The sequence below is a fragment of the Vipera ursinii genome, assembly GCF_947247035.1.
Source record: "Vipera ursinii genome assembly, chromosome: 9".
NCBI classification, from domain to species: Eukaryota; Metazoa; Chordata; class Lepidosauria; order Squamata; family Viperidae; genus Vipera; species Vipera ursinii.
Window position 1 is genome coordinate 6,389,600 of NC_139523.1, and position 17,792 is coordinate 6,407,391.

Here is a 17,792-nt window from a genome sequence, read left to right on the forward strand (position 1 = left end):
ATAGATAGATAGATAGATAGATAGATAGATAGATAGATAGATAGATAGATAGATAGATAGATAGATAGATGATAGATAGATAGATAGATAGATAGATGGTCTTCAAACTTGGCCCTTTTATGACTTGTGGACTTCAACGTCCAGAATTCCTCAGCCAGCATGCCTGGCTGAGGAATTCTGGCAGTTGAAGTCCACAAGTCATAAAAGGGCCATGTTTGAAGACCCCTGAAATAAATAAATGCTCAGTTTTCCCCCCCCCAGCCCCCCACCGCGCCCTTTAAAGCGGTCTTTAGGCGCTCCCGGGATTCCCCCTCCAGCTTCTCATCCTGGCTCGCCGCTCGACACCCCAGCCCGTTCCTTTTTTTTTTTTCCGACCACATCTGGGGTGGCTTAAAAACTTGCAAGCCGGGCAGATGGGTTGCCGTTGGCCGGGCAGTGTTAAAACAAGGGATGGGGCTGGCCGTTGGGACGAAAGAAGAGGGAAGGGGAGGGAGGGAGGGGGGCAGGACCGGTAGAGAGAAAAGAGAAAGGACAGAGGGGAGGCAGGATGAAAAAGGTCAGGCCGTGAGAAGGGCTGGCAAAATCCCCAGCGGTGGCTTTAAAGAGCTTTCCTCTCAAAGCTCTTCCCAAAAACACTTGGGGGGGTCCCTGAAAATTGGCCAGCTTTGACTTGTGGACTGCGACTCCCAGAATTCCCCAGCCAGCCATGCTGGCTGGGGAATTCTGGGAGTCGAAGTCCACAAATCTTAAAGCTGGCCAATTTTCAGGGACCCCCCCTGCTCTTGAGGGATTGACACGTAGGTTTTTCTTTTACAAACCCCCCCCCCCCCCAAAATGTAAAAATGAGTTAAATGTATTGCCAAATGCAGAATTCCTTGCTTGGGTGCTAACCTCAAAATTTGCAAAGTATTCAACCCACTCAGAACAAAAACATAAAACATGCATACGTTTCATACACACACACACACAACCCCCCACCCTGACATTATAGGTCACGGGTAGGTAACCTTGGGTCTTTTATGACTCGTGAGCTTCAACTCCCAGAATTCCTGAGCCAGCTGTGGTGGCTCAGGAATTCTGGGAGTTGAAGTCCACGAGTCATAAAAGAGCCAAGGTTGCCTACCCCTGTTATAGGTGTTTTAGGTAGGAATCGCCGAGGACTCTAATTTAAAACCAAGATTGAGGGGAAAAGAACACATCAGAAAAGTCAGGTGATTCTTTGTTTTAAACTTTGTTTTAAAATCTGGGGGGTTTTTTGAAAAAAAATATCCTTACTATTATATCAGTTGGTATAATGTAGAGACTGCACTGGTACAGTCTCTAGTCTACATCAACTTTTCTAACTTTGCAGCTTCAGGAATCCAGTTCAGCAAGAGGTCAGGGAGGCCGTTCTAAATCTAAATAAATCACCATCTATTGGATTCCTCTCAAAAATAAGGTTCGAGTGAAGAAATATTATGCAACTCCTCAAACTCTTTTGTAGTTTAGAAGTCAGCTAAATCATAACGAAACCTAAATATAAGATTGAAAAGGCATGTGTAATGTTCATAAAAAGGGCAGCAAACAATGTCATTGCAAAGTATGGGAAAAGTGCCAATAACTAAGAAGGAAGAGGCAGTCCAAGACACACACCTTCCTTCATTTCAATAGCAAAAGGTTACCAGGAAATAGTCTCTCCCTAGTACAAACCCAGTCAAGATTAAAATAAGTTCACAAAAGTGGGAAGGGTGTGTGAACAGTTGGGGGGTGGGGGTGGGAACCTAATTCTTTCAGCATTTCTCAAACTTGGCAACTTCAGATGTGTGGACTTCAGTTCCCAGAATTCCCCAGCCAGCTCTGGTGGTTATTAGGGAAATCCACACATGTAAAAGTTGCCAGGTTTGAAAAAAACACTGATTTCCCGGAGGGTTTACATCTAGTCCAAGTAACACTTCAAAATAAGTAGCTGAAGAGACTCTCTTGTCATGTTATCAGTGACTTGTGTATAAATAGTTTTCTAAAACTCAAAAATCATTTCATGTCGGGAGAAAGGTAATTTTTTTACCCCACCTTTGATCAAAAGTTTATTGTGGAAATGACACAATACAATGACACAATACAAACATAACTAAGGGTGTTACAGACTTGGAAGAGGTCTGGAAAAATTGAAGACTTTCTCCAGCACTCCATGGTGACTTCAACTTGATTTGGCTCAGTGTGTGCATGTGTGTTTAATAATTCATTTAAACATAAGTGACACAATACCAGCTACTGTAAAGAAGGTTGGGGTGTGTTATAAAGCCCTGACAGTGGCCATGAGCTACTTCTATCATCTAGCACCAAAAGACAAGTCACTTACCCATGGCTCATGCCAAACTGACCTATGCAGATTGTACAAGTATGTTCCTTGTCTTCCTGATCTTAACAGCATCCCCACTTTTCCAGCCAAACTGATCTGCCTGTTATCTAGTCCCACTGTCCTGGTCCTTCTTTGCTTGTGCCAGAATCAGCACTTAGGTGTAACCTTTGCTGGTGCTTAATCAAGTCCTGACAATATATGTTTTCTCTTGAAATTGCTCAGGCTTTTAAAATGAGCTTTGCACCTCCTACTTTTAAAGTCCCGAGAGATATTATGTGAACAATAGTTTTGTATTTTGTGTAAAGAGCACTTTGAGTTCTCCAATAGCAGAGAGAAAAGAAAAAAAAAAGTTGAAATGAGTTTGACATACAGCGGTCAAACATTTGGAAAGTAGTGATATTTCAATAAACAGTCCAATTCAGCACTAATTTTCAGTGAACAATGGAATAAGTGAAGATATACTGAACAATTGCCTACATGTCTATTTTTAAGTTATTTTTAAAATCTTACAAAAATTACTGATATAAAACTATTAACAGAAAAATCCTTTTGAAAAAGTGTATTACTGTAGCCTATTTAGATTACCATGGTGCTGACTTTTTTTTTTAATCCCACTTATATCCCACCCTTCTCCGAAGACTCAGGGCGGCTTACAATCTAAAGCACAAATCAATGTGCTTAGCAACTTCTCTACATAATTGTAATGTTTAGATGTATTTCAGGCTCATAACACTTTGCAAGTTTGTATGCTGATAATGGTCACAGGAAAACAGAATGAACTTTGAAAGTGGTACAACCAGGCTATGACATGGTTTTTAAGTTTCTCAACTTTGGAAGCTTTAAGGTAGATGGAGTTCAGCTCCCAGAATTCCCCAGATAGCAGTGATGTGCTAGCTGGAGAATTCTAGGAGTTGAAGTCCACCTATTTTAAAATTGCCATGAGTCAGAAACCCTGCTTTAAAATTATGGGCAAAACTGTTTTTATTGCTCTGGACCACAGTATTAAAAATAAAGCTCTCCATGTACACAAAGGATGCCTACTAGACACACATACATGCCTCTAAAAGGTGCCGCAGTGTCTGAGGACACTATTAATTACACAAACACCCACAGTCTTTTCTCCATCGATAAACTGTTGTGCTTTGATGCAAAACAAAAGACAGATATCAAGTAAGCAATCTGGCCTACAGCTAAGGTGTAACCCTAAAGAAGAAGAATGGAGAGCTGGAAGAGATTAGGAGAAGTGCTTATGGAAAGAGAGGTAGGAATGGAATGAAGGAAAAAAAACTAAAGGGAAGGAATCCACCTGAAGATGACACATGAACATGAAAGTAGAAAAGGGTTGGGGGAAAAAAGCCTTTTGAATTAGAATACAACTCAACGTATGTTTAATTGGAAATAAGTCTCATATAGCTTTAATTGTAATCAGTATACAGCTGTGCTAAGAAAAGGCAAAGGGGGAGTTATGTGTCACCACTATTATATGAGCTGACCTCACTGCCAGGCAGAGTTGATATTTATTATCTGATAAATAGCCCATTTTTTAGTTGTTTTTGCTTAGATTATTTTAGTCTTCGCTGTATGAGTCAATGTTATTAACTGTTTTATGTTTTCCCTAGTTCTGTATGCTGCCCAGAGACCACTGGAGTTGGGCAGACAATACATTTAAATATAATAAAAAATTAAATATCAGCTCTCATGAGATGCATCTACGTAACTGCCATCTCTACCCCTCCACTCTTCTCTCCCTCACTTCACCAAATGAAATGAAATCCCACATGTGTCAAGGCATTCTATGCATCTGATGAAGGATGGGAGGCTATCACTATTCAAGACAAATAGATCCAGAAGAATTTTGGAACACCTTGAAAGTTCCCAACAAACTGAACTATGTTCATTATCAATTTTGAGCATTATTTTCTTCAGCAAAGAACAGAAACTCTTAGTTATGAAATTCTTGAACTAATGACTAAAGTAAGGGAGAGGAAAAGATAAGACAAATATAAGAGCCCATTTCTGGGTCTATTTGATAGCTCCCTGGTCAGGAAAGATATTGTTCTTCTCTGCCTCTACTTACTGGTAGATGTGGATTATACATTCAATCAGCGAGGGCTGGTTTTGAGGAGGGGAAAAATTGGGCAAGACGTAGGGGGTCCTATTGTTTCCATTACATTTCTTTCGTATTAATCCAATATATTCCTTCCTGAGATATAGGGAAGCAAGTGATCTGTGAGAACGTGTTCAACTGTAACTCCCTTTCTGTACAGTATGCTAAAACCAGAAATCAGAACTCTGCCCAATTCTGTTTTAGGATAGTCTTGGTCTTGGTAGATACATACCGGTACATTGTATATTTAGAAGTGTTTAAAAGCTAGAATCAAGCTAAAATGCAACATCTGCAAAGTTAGCTGACACACACTTAAGGTCATATATGAAGCAAATTCAAATTTGTTTCTGAATCCAATTCAAATTGCTCATTTTTCTGTTAAAGACTTTTTAGATTCACATCTCACCTTTATTTTGTATAACTCAAGGCAGCTAATTACTACCTGTATCTTATTTTCCCCACAACAATACTGGGAAGTAGGTTGGCCTCAGTGAGCATGACTGGCTCAAAACGTTTTAAAAACTGACTTTCCTGGCTAAAGGACAACTAAAACCCATGTTCTCATGGTTTCTAGATCAGTACTGTAATAACTACACTAAACTGTCTTTCTCCCTTATGACTTGGCTCTTCCTATGATCTATGTATTCAATGGAAATCCATTAAGAAAAGTTGTAATTATTTCTTATAAGAGACAGCATCTTTTCTTCATTGTATGCTACTTAAAATGGACATGCAACAAATCCAAAAATAGAAAGCAGAAATTACTATATAATGAAATAGATTAGCTATCAGAACATAACTTTGAATTGTATTATAGAATTTGCAATGATATAAAATATAGTAGTTTTATCAATTTTAAAAATAATATGATAAATAGAACATATTTGTTGTAATGATAGAGCTAAAAAAATTTCTTAATGGGCTAAGGGGACTCTTTAAGATACATATTGATTTTATACTTAACTTTTAGACCTTTAAAGGAAAGGAAAGTTAGCTATTAGAATTGACTTATATTACAGAATTTGGAAGGAGACAGCAAAAGATATTTTTTCAATAATTGCTGAACTATTAAGATGTTAAATAGAATAAATTTGTATAACATAAGAATGCACTGAAATGAACAATATATGTATTTTAGACAGGATAACTACTACATAATGAAATGGGGGAAATGTGGGCTACCTGAAAATTAAGTTTTCTTTTATATATTATAGGCTAGTTCGGAATATCTTATCCCAATTAGGTCAAACTTAAAAACAGGACATGGATATGTATATGTGAAAATATATTGAAAATTGTTCTGATTGTGTTACAATTAGAAATGTATTAATTGGATTAATTTGACTATGCTATCATAACTAAGGGAATTGGAGAGGAAATTCTTCTTGATGTAACTTGACCTATCTACAAATGACTCTGTTATTTACTACTGTTTACTTTTAACTACCCAACCACCGTATTGCTTTATAAATACCTGGATGTAAAACTAAAAAAAATCAATAAAACTTGTATTAAAAAATAATAAAAAGTAATCGGAATGTAACCACAGAAACTGGAGGTTTAATTTTTTTTTCTTTTTTGCATTCTTTCTACCCTTCTTCTAATCCCAACTACAGCCATAGGAAGTAAAAGAAACAAGAGGCATCAAGAGCCGGAGGTCTGTACGAGTTCTGTTCAAAACCCCTAGTTCTTCCTGAAAGTCGTGCAATGCCACGAGGTGAAAATGCCACGAGATTAAAAAAAACCACACTTTTGCATACTTAAGAGCATACAGGTACAGTTTGTGCGAAAAGCTTACCATGATTAAACGAATCATGGTTTACTGAATTAACCATGTCACTAGGGCTCATGCAATACCCATACAAGCCTAAATTAACGGCACGAAACTCTGCCTTTCTTAACTGTTTAGAACCCAAGAGAAATTCAGGTTCTTGCCACTTAAGCCCCGCCTCCAACGGAACCCTGCCGGCCTCTCTGCTCTCCTCTATGGAAAGTTACCCTCGGCCAACAAGCCACGCCCTTTCCGATGAGCGCCTCGAGGCTTGGGATAAAGGGGCGGGAAAAAAAGGCTCTTTCCGTTGCGCGCTGTTTTCTCCACGGTCCGCCCGCAATCGTTACCCAATGGCCTAGCGACAGTGCCGTCCATTCGTCTACCCCGCCGGCGGCCAATCAGCAACGACAGCGGGGGGGGCCTTCCAACCAATCAGAAGGACGGGAAGGGTGAATGGCGGCGACGGGAGAAGGGGGAAGGGAAAGAGAAGTCCAACAGCCACTCCATCATGGGGCTGCCTTCGCCCTTCTTTTAACTCACCGTCCAGTTCCGAGTCCGTGGCTCCCGTCGCGCTTCGGCTGCAGCGGAGAGAGCCAGTGGTTTAGCCGCAGCTCGGGCGCTTCCCACCGAAACGAGCGGGAGGGGGCGGGGATGTGAGGGAAACGGAGCGAGCGCGAAGTGGCGGTGAAACAAGATGGCGGCGGGGCCGAGAACTGAGGACAACGGCAAGCCCCGCCCCCTTCCTCCTGTTCGCGACTTTCAGCAAATGCGCAGACGCGACGTTCCAACTTCGTTCGCCTCTCCCTCCATTCTCTCGGAAGCGTAGGTTACCGCGAGAGTTCACAAAAGGGCGAATTTTTTTTTTCCCTTGCCGCTGCAAAGAGGAGGCAGTTCCCCGCGGAATTGTGGGAAGTGTAGTTTGGGCTGACTTGGACCCGCAGATACAGTGTACAGTAGTAGTTGAATGGTTGCCGACTACGGTGTGTTGCTGCTGGGTTTACCCGCCCGGTGCAAAGGTCCTATAAGAGGCTCCCCCGAAAGCCTGGGCTGGGAACGAGCAGCTGCAACACCCCTGATCTCCTTCGCTTGCCGTTTGCCTTGGGAAGTGGGAGAGACACTTTAATTAAGGAGCAAACCAGAAAACACGTTGTTGTTGTTAGTTGCGAAGTCGTGTCCGACCCATCGCGACCCTATGGACAAGGTTCCTCCAGGCCTTCCTGTCCTCTACCATCTTCTGGAGTCCATTTAAGCTCACGCCTCCTGCTTCAGTGACTCCATCCAGCCACCTCATTCTCTGTCGTCCCCTTCTTCTCTTGCCCTCCACCTTTCCCAGCCTTAGGCTCTTCTCCAGCGAGTCCTTCCTTCTCCTTAGGTGGCCAAAGTATTTGAGTTTTAGAATCTGGCCTTCTAAAGAGCCGTCAGGGTTGATCTCTAGGACTGGAAAGGTCATAGCCGAGAGTTCTGACAAAACGTGATCCACTGGAGAAGGAAATGGCAAACCACTCCAGTATCTTTGCCATGAAAACCCTATGGACAGCACCAAAAGGCAAAACGATATGACACTGGAAGATGAGCCGCTCAGGTCGGAAGGCGTCCAATATGCTACTGGGGAAGAACAGAGGACTAGTACTAGTAGCGCCAGAAAGAATGAAGCGACTGGGCCAAAGCCGAAAGGATGCTCAGCTGTGGATGTGTCTGGTGGTGAAAGGAAAGTCCGATGCTGTAAAGATTTTTTCTCCATAGGAACCTGGAATGTAAGATCCATGAATCAAGGAAAGCTGGACGTGGCCAAACAAGAGATGACAAGACTAAACATTGACATCTTAGGTATCAGAAAACACGTTACCATACAGTAACTCCAGGAGTGGAATTGGGTAGTCCTCGACTTGGGATCGAAATTGGAACCAGAATCTCCATTGCTAAGGATGGAGGTTGTTAGTGAATCATGCCCATTTTATAACTTTTTTTTTGCCATGGTTTAGTGCAGAGGTACGGAAACCTCGGCTCTTTTATGACTCATGGACTTCAACTCCCAGAATTCCTGAGTCAGCTATGCTGACTCAGGAATTCTGGGAGTTGAAGTCCATGAGCCATAAAAGAGCCAAGGTTGCCTACCCCTGGTTTAGTGAATCACTGTAGCTGTTAACCTAATAGGCTAGGGCTGGGGAAACTTGGCTCTTTTATGACTTGTGGACTTCAACTCCCAGAATTCCTGAGCCAGCATGGTTGACTCAGGAATTCTGGGAGTTGAAGTCCACAAGTCACAAAAGAGCCAAGGTTCCCCACCCCTGGAAGAGGAGGTCATTAAGCGAATCCAGCTTTCTCCATCGTCTTTCTTGTTGGAAGCCAATTGGGAAGGTCGCAGATAGTGTTCACATGACCCCAGCACACTGCAATCGTTGCAAATCCATGCTGGTTGCCATGCATCCGAATTTTGTTCACATGACCATGGAATTGCTACAAAGCTGTACGTTTCAGAACCAGTTGTAAGTCACTTTTTTCAGTGCGGTTGTAACTTTGAATGGTCCGTAAATAAATGGCTGTAATTTGAAGATTACCTGTATTAGCATTAGATTGACAGCCAAAGGACAAAGGAAAACAGCGGGTCTGTTTCATTGAATTCTTGGGATAGGAGACCAACTTAAGGTTTAATTGCTACATTGTGTACTCTGCATGCCTTTTGTCCCCTACACACAGAGGGACTTTGATTAAGCTGAGGCCATTATCGCTGCCCCAAATCCAGACAGCCACTAGATGGAGAGTTAGAACTCTTTGTATTGTATCTTTGGCTTGCAAGTGTTTGCAACCCAGGTCTTATAATTTCAAGGAAAGGAAGCACCATCCAGCAAGCTAGACAACAAAAATGTCCTGCTGAGAGTTGTGTATTTCAAATTCTACTAACACATGGTGTTACCTACTTTGGGTAATGAAACATCTGCACGAAAACAACCAAGCTTAGAGAGCACCAAGGACCCCTCATTTCAATCCTGACCTACAAATATTCTCCTTTATTGAAACTCCACTCAGCTCAGAACAGCCTGGCTGAGAAACGTTCAGAAGAAGCAGAGAATGACAAGAAACTGAGAATGGTCACACCAAGAATCTGGAGGGCAGGACCTCAAGTTTCCTTGAGATGATGTCAAGCTTTTATTGCCCAAACTGCAAAGGTATGATAATTGCAGCACTTGTCCTGGGCTTCCATAGCCAAGGTTGCAAAATTCTATAGTTCCCTATCATTTGGATGACTACAGGTTCCTCATCCTAATCTATATAAAAGCTTCCTTCTATGTTTATACATGCTTAGTGTCCCACTCATTAAGAAGGGCATTCTACAGCTTCTCAGACTATGGGGTGGATCTTCACCCAAATCTGAAATATGCTGCATAACGTGCATAAATTATATTATTAAGGATAAAGACTAAGGCTAGCTCTCCCTAGCTAAAGCAGGACAAGAAGCAGTGAATGGAAGCTGATCAAGGAGACAACCAACTTAGAACTAAGGAGAAATTTTCTGACAGAAAAATTAATCAATGGAATGGCATGCCTCCAGAAAGTATGAGGAGTTTTTAAGAACGGACTGAGCAACCATTTGTCTGAAATGATATAGGGTAGGGGTAGGCAACCTCGGCTCTTTTATGACTCATGGACTTCAACTCCCAGAATTCCTGAGTCAGCTATGCTATGCTGACTCAGGAATTCTGGGAGTTGAAGTCCATGAGTCATAAAAGAGCCGAGGTAGGGTTTCCTGCTTGACCAGGGGCTTGAGTTAAAAGATCTCCAAGGTCTCTTCCAACTGTTGTTCCTACTTGGGCCAGCAGAGAGGGCCTACTGTGGATCCCATTGGTCAAAGAACTACCAATTCAGAAGAAGAGTCTTCACAGTCACAGAATAATACATCCTTTGGAACATCCTGTCCTCCGATCTGCCTCCACTCTCCTATCCCTCCATAATACCCTAAAGATCTGAATCTGCAAATTGGCATGGGGACCCAATTGGGGAATTCAACTCTGGAGGTGGTGATAGATTGACAGCAGACTCCACCTCCCCCCTCCCCCTGCTAGCCACATGCCCATCTTTTTTTACTAGTCATAATTGATGTATTTCCTTTGTTTTCTTTTTCCTTGTTTGTTTTCTTTTTCTATTTTACTTTCATTTTGTTTAATTTTCCCTTTAATTTCTTTATTTGTTGCGAGTTTCCCAGAGTAGCCGTGGCGAGATAGGTGGCAGATAAATTTGGTGATATTAATAATAAATCGTATTGAAGAAACTACAGTGGTTATGTTTACACAATATGTTAACCCAAATGTATTGACTGCATTGACCAACCCATGTTTACTGTTGCCTACCTGGCCAACAAAGAAATGCTGGAGCTATCGTAGAGTCTTGCCAGAACACTCCTGCTACCAAAATACAGGGAGTGCGAGGCACTTCCTGGAGAAAGGGTAGCACATGTAATACCTTTGTACTGAGCTGTGGTGGTGCAGTGATTAGAATGCAGCATTGCAAGCTAATTCTGCCAATTGTCAGCAGTTCGACTCTGGCTGGCTCAAGGTTGACTCAGCTTTCCATCATTCCAAGGTGACTAAAATGAGGACCCAGATTGTTGGGGACAATAGGCTGACTCTGTAAACTGCTTAGAGAGGGCTGTAAAGCACTGGGAAGCGGTATGTAAGAAGAGGTGCTATTGTCATTGTTATTTGCTGCACAAACAGCATTGGGAACCATTGTTCAATTCAAGATGTTGATCATCATCTTTAAAGCCCTCATGTCACGGGACAGGATACCTGGAAAACTGTCTCATACCGATTACATTGACCTGTCCCACCTGGTCAAGCAGGAGGCCATGTTGAGCATCTCATTGGTCAAGGTGTTTTGAGTGGCAGGATCTCCGAGGAGGGCTTCTCTGCTTTGGAACATCTTACCCCCCAAAAGTGAGGTGATCCCCTACTCTTCTGGTTTCCCAGAAAAATATAAAGACCTGGCTCTGCCGAATTATCATGAGGGTTTAAGAGCGTAATGTGGCTCTAGGGATGGTTGGTGGCTTCTATATATATTCTATATAAGTTCTAACAAGGCAACACCTTGGCTCTTTTCCCACAACATGCTTAAACTGGGTCAGTGAGGGATCAAATGTGAACACACTAAAAGGGGTTAACTGATCCAACTGACTAAATTTGGCAAGATTCAATTCAACCTAGTACAAACCCAGTCAAGATTAAAATAAGTTCACTCAGCTCGCCGTCCATGTCCTGGGAACACCTAAACTCAGTTGACCCTGTGATGATAGCCGCCCTGCCAAGAAAAAGAACTGATCAACATTTGGAAAAGCTGCAGTATTGACCCAGAACCCCTTCAGTCCTCCCCGAGGATCCCTGGTTGCAAGACAGCTGCCAGCTTTGTGCTTTCAGACTCGAGTTTCTGCCAGCACTTACAAAACAGCACAGACTCCAAATGAAGAGAAACTTTAGCGATGGCAACTTGTGACTCAGCTACTGGAAATCCAAAGATAAACAAAGTGGACTCAGAAAGAGATTCTGCCCTAGCTTCCCAAGAATGGCAACTTTTGGCCTTGCGTCTCTGGAAATTCTGCCAGCTGCTTCCAGGATCCTCTAGAAAGATTGATCCATTCCATATTAACTGTAATCATGCCCTCCAGGGAATCCATTGGGCGAACCCATGGGGATACCCAGTCACCTTGCCATCTATTCACCCTCAAGATTGATGAAGTGCTAACGTTCTTTGAGTAAATACAGAAACGGACTTTCTCCTGGGTTCGTGCTGGCTTTTGAAGTAACTCGGTGAATTAGATCTATCCACTTTCTTTCCTTCTACATTTCACCCATTATGGACTTCTCAAGAGAACTAAGTCGTTGTGTATGATCATTTGTGCCTTGAGTTAAAACTCTGGTTCAATTTGCTTTCTTTGATCCATTTGTTTCACTGGCTGTCTTTGGTATTCTTCTCCAACATCAAAGTTGAAAGGCATCAATACTCTTATCCAGCTTCTTCAGAGTTCAGCTTTGCTTCCATCAATTGTCAGAGGGGAAATCAAAGATTCTAATGTTTACAGAGATTCTCACATCATGGTTGTCATGGTTGTTCCGAAGTTGCTTTTTCCAAAAGGCAACTTGGCTTTCTTGGGTTTTTTTCTTTGAAAACATTTCACTTCTCATCCAAGAAGCTTCTTCAGTTCTCCACCCCTACTGGAGAAGCCTGTAGCAGCCTCCTCTAGTCCAAGCGTCAAGGAGCAGAAGCCAAACCCCAAATCCATGAAAAAAATGGCTATTATCCACTGTCCCCACTAACTGTGTACGGTGAAAACAATGAAGAAGCTATTTAAAGTGTTGAGTATGTACACACAAAGAATTGGGGTCAAGCCAAAAGCTATGCCACATATCACCAGCTGACTATCTTCCTGCTGTGGAAGAGTGGACGGATGTTTTTACGGGATAAACAGTTGGTTGCAGAAATCCAAAACTGCAGAAATCAGAGGGTGTGATAGGAAATGCATGTTTGGTGCACATCCACAATACTTGTGCCCTTCCCACTGTTGAGGAAGATTGAAGCACATTTACAAATTTTTCTGTGACTGCTGGCAAAAAAAAAAGTTGTATCCAACTTGATGGGCTCATGCCCTCTTCTTATCCTCCCTCTCCTCTTGTTTCCCCTTGGGGCAGGTTGAAGATCCTTGCAGGGGGAAAGTCTTTGGGTCCGTGCCAAGGTCATGTTGTTGCTATTTTTAGGGTAGGCAAGTGATTCAGCCACAAGACCACAAGCAGATAGGTAAAGAGGGGGGAAATGCTGGGAGGTACCGGTACAGTGGTGTGTATAAATCCTGGATACAGGTAATAGAAAGAAACAGGAAAATTAGCGAAAGGGAACTTCCTTTTGCATTGCAGATGTTGCAGGACATGTTGCTGGAGAGGACTTCAGCTGAGGAACATGGAATGAAATGGAGCCTGCAAGTCCGGAGTTTCTGGCCCTGAGTTGGAGAAGAGGAGGACAAGGAAGAAAGTCTGGCAGTGGGGTGGGAACTCTCTATGTGGAGAGGCCAGGAGAGGGGACTGCATTGCCTTCTTAGAGTTTTAGATCCTGGGCAGGAGAACTACGTCAGCTTTGTTTGGCAGCAAGACAATCAGAACCCACAGGCCTTCCCTTGTCAGCCGCTGAGATCAGGGAGGAGGAGAAAAGCGGAACAAAAGGGAAGCAGAAGCAAAACCCTGGGTGGAGCTAGAATATTAAGATGATGATGATGATGATAGAGTTAGATATGATAGGATAGATAGATAGATACAATCACAGTATATACTGTATATATCAGATTTTGTAAATTATATTTTCACTTGTCTATATTAGCTCACACTATTATATTTGTATCTCAGTGGTTAGAATAAATTCATTTATTTAAGTGCTCTGTGTGTGTGTGTGTGTGTGTGTGTGTGTGTGTGAGCTCCATTGCTTCTCGGCCTTTTGGCTAAGATCAAGTGTACTATCAGCTTCCATTGTGACCCATCCTCACAGTTCCTCAGAAGGTGTTACCACTGATAGGCAACCTGAACTAACTGTAGTTCCGTAACAGGCCATTCTTGAAGAAAGAATAGAAGAGAAGTAGAAATAGGAATAGGAATAGGAATAGGAATAGGCAGGGCTTTTTTTCTCATAGAACGCTCAGAACGGAGTTCCGGCACCTTTTTCTTTTACAAAAAAAGCACTGGGAATAGAAAAAGAAAAAGAATAGAATAGAATAGAATAGAATAGAATAGAATAGAATAGAATAGAATGGAATGGAATGGAATGGAATGGAATGGAATGGAATGGAATGGAATGGAATAGACAATATGGAAGAGAGAATAGAATAGAATAGAATAGAATAGAATAGAATAGAATAGAATAGAATAGAATAGAATAGAATAGAATAGAATAGAATAGAATAGAATAGAATGGAATAGACAATATGGAAGAGAATAGAATAGAATAGAATAGAATAGAATAGAATAGAATAGAATAGAATAGAATAGAATAGAATAGAATAGAATAGAATAGAATAGAATAGAATCTTTATTGTCACTTTGAATGTACACTAATCGACATACATTAAAATGAAATTTTGTTGCATAAGTAAGTGTAAGTGTAGGTGTGTAACATGGGTTGCATCTTTATGTCATTGGTATCTGCACTGTTGAAAGGGGTCTACAGAAGCACAGGAGGGCCCATGCTTACCACCTGCTAGAAACAGCTGGACTCGGACAGTGGCTGAGGAATTCTGGGAGTTCAAGGCCACATATCTTAAAGTTGCCAAGGTTGACAAACATTGAAGGATAGGAGCTCTTACACTGTGGTCACAAAGAGGCACCTGCTCTTAACAGATGCTCAGATATGTACATTTCCTATCTCACTGAGCATCCCTGATCTGAGCAGCTATTGAAGAGATGTCTTGGTGTATCTCTGGAACGTGCTTGTCCAGGTTACCTGTACTGCTGTTCTGCTCCGACTCACCTCTTTTTCATCTACCCCCTCCAGCTCAATTGAATTCAGTTTCACTTTCCTCCCCAGCAGCCTTCTCATCAGAAAAACAACCACAACCAAGTACTAAGAACAGCTGTTTTACAGTGCAAAATATTCCCATCCTCTGTTTTTCTTTTCTTTTTGTAAATCAAGGAGCCCGGCCCCATCCAATCGAGGCAGAAGTGAACTTTTCTGCGTTCTGAGCATCTGAACAGAGTTGCAAAACTGCTGACCTCCTCCTTTATTGGGGAGATGCTCCTTCATCAGCCGCATATTGCGGGGGGGGGGGCAGAGTTGCTGAAATCTGGTGGTTTGCAATTTGCTTTTAAAAAGATGCAAAGTTCAGCAGTGGAAAACCACCCTGCTGAGCAGGTTTTTGGCTGCCATCTTCTGCTCTTTGTAATTACTATAGTAAAGAAAATACAGTTCTAACCAAGTTGTGGAAAACTTTTAAAAAAACGAATGGCTGGCAGGGAAGCAGCTGGTAGCTTTCCTTCTGTTTGCCTGGCTATCTGGGATATCTGCAGATATATATATATATATATATCTCCCTTCAACTCTGCTGAAGACATTACCTAGCATGGTAACGAAACATTTGGAAGCCAACCTACAAGCTTGGAGAACGAACCTTCACCCACATTTTACCTTGTTTGGTGGACATGTAGAAAAGGTAGAAGGTTGTGGACACGAAGACATACACTAATTCCAGGGGATCTTAAAGATTAAAATACAGGTGAAAACTGGAGACTTTTCTTTGGGATAGGTGGATAAACCTATAAACCCTTGACGTGATGTCCCGTTGTCTGGAGGCGGTCCGGGTTTGGATGGGGAGGAACAGGCTTCTACTCAATCCCGCCAAGACTGAGTGGCTGTACATACCGGCATCTCGGGAGAACCAGTTTTGTCCATCGTTAACTATGGGGGGGGTGAGGTGTTCCCCCCCCGTTGATAGGGCCCGCAACTTGGGTGTCCTTCTGGATTCACGGCTCAGTTTAGAAGACCACATAGGAGCCGTGACCAGGGGGGCTTTTGCCCAGGTTCGCCTGGTGCGCCAGTTGCGGCCCTATCTGGGCCGAGATGCCCTACGCACAGTCACTCATGTGCTCGTGACCTCCCGGTTAGACTACTGCAACACTCTACATGGGGCTGCCCTTGAGGACCACTCGGAGGCTTCAGCTGGTACAGAATGCAGCCGCGCGAGTTGTGATGGGAGTCTCCCGATACTCCCGTGTAACACCTCTTCTCCGCGAGCTGCATTGGCTTCCAGTTGCCCTCCGGGTGAGATTCAAGGTGCTGGTGATGACCTATAAAGCCCTACATGGCATGGGTCCGGATTATCTGAGGGAGCACCTGCTGCCAGCATCAACTTCCCATCATCCTGTGCGCTCCCATAGAGAGGGCCTCCTTAGGGTGCCGCCGGTTAGGGAGTGCTGGCGGGTGATCCCCAGAGGGAGGGCATTTTCTGTGGGTGTGCCTGCCCTTTGGAATGGTTTACCTGTAGAACTCCGGACCACCCCCGATCTGCGTTCTTTTCGCCGGGACCTGAAAACCTGGCTTTTCGATCTATCAGGCCTGGACTGAAAGGGTTTTAGCTTTTTAATATTGTTTTAATTGTTGGGCTTTAATTAATTTAATTCATTTTAATTTTATATTATCTTTTTATATTGTCTTTTATATGCTGCCCTGTAAACCGCCCTGAGTCCTTCGGGAATAGGGCGGTATAGAAAACTAATTAAATAAATAAAATAAATAAATAAACAGCTGGGGCAAAAAGTCATGGAACTCTGTTTTTACACATGATAACTGCAGCAAGACTATTATATGCACAAAAGAAGAATGATCTGGCACGACCCACAATGAAGGAATGGTTGGTGGAACTTGCAAAGATGGCTAAATTGACTTCTTTGATTAGAGAAAAGACCATCTTTGCATTTATGGTTTGCTGGAAACCCATTACAGACTTTTGGTGTGAAACAAACAAAAAAGAGCTTATGACTTAACTATTAGAAAAAGTAGACAATTGAAAAAAAGAGGGGTTTTGTAAGCTTAGAGTAAGAGGTTAGTTTGTATTTGTACTTACAATGCTGTAAAGAAAATATATATAGGAAGAAATTTCTTTTCGTTCTTTCTTTTTGCACTTTTGTTTTTTCTGGCTTTTTTCCTTTCTTTCCTTTATGTTAGTTCTTGTTAGTTTTACCCCCTTTTTAAAATTCTTAATAAATATATAGGCTATCATTAAGCCAGGACTTTGGCAAAAAGAAAACATTCCTGATTAGAAAAAGGAGATATGGCTCCAGTGTGCACAAAATTGACATCTTTTCAAAAACAATATTTTATTTGAAGAACCAGTTTCAAACAATTCAAATAGATGGTTGAAAGCATTAATAAAAGCGTACATTACATTGTACAAAAACATGATAAAATAGGTGGTAAAATATAAAGACAATGACAGAGAATAAAATCAGTAATATAATGTTTTAAGCATCACAGCGGAATTAACAGAACACTTAGAGACTGCAGAAGTTGTGGGTGGTCCAACCCTGGAAGTTTTAAAGAAGAGATTGGACAACCATTTGTTTGAAATGGTGCCAGGTTTCCTGCCTGAGGAGGGGGTTGGACTAGAAGACCTCCAAGGTCCCTTCCAACTGTGTTATTCTGTTATTTATAGCCTGGGGAAAATCAAGTGCCTCTATTTGGCACAGAAAAGACAATAAATACGCCAGGTGTATCTTACTAGGTTTTGGGCTAAGATCAAAGGTTATACCTGTTCTCATTTAGTATCTGTTCTCTATTGAAACTCAGATCTTTGACCATGAACGCGCCTCTCTCATTGCAGGTTGTCCTCAATGTACGACCCCAATTGAGCCCAGTATTTATGTTGCTAAGTGAAAAATTTGTAAAATGAGCTTCATTTCAGTGAATCACTGCAGTTGTTCTGGATCCGTCGCTTCCATCAGCTTTTGCTCATCCCTCTGCCTCGAAGAGATTCTGCAGCTGAAGATGGGATTGGTTTTCAATATTTTCGCGCTTACTAATGGATTTCTGTTCGACATGTTCTTTAGCCTCTTCTA

The 17,792-nt window shown here is 42.2% G+C and overlaps 1 protein-coding gene and 1 long non-coding RNA gene across 2 annotated transcripts in view; one reads left to right on the top strand and one right to left on the bottom strand.

The window, feature by feature from the left end:
- NFYC (nuclear transcription factor Y subunit gamma) overlaps window positions 1-6,914 on the bottom strand; it is a 53,118-nt gene extending 46,204 nt beyond the window's left edge. The window contains exon 1 of the mRNA XM_083369323.1: window positions 6,757-6,914. The gene's annotated coding sequence lies outside the window, so the exon portion shown is untranslated. The remainder of the gene's footprint in view (window positions 1-6,756) is intronic.
- Window positions 2,679-6,003, top strand: LOC310644846. Its single transcript, XR_014493382.1, has 2 exons — window positions 2,679-3,599; window positions 3,958-6,003. It is a non-coding gene; the product is annotated as an uncharacterized lncRNA (long non-coding RNA).
- Window positions 6,915-17,792: the final 10,878 nt, after the last annotated feature.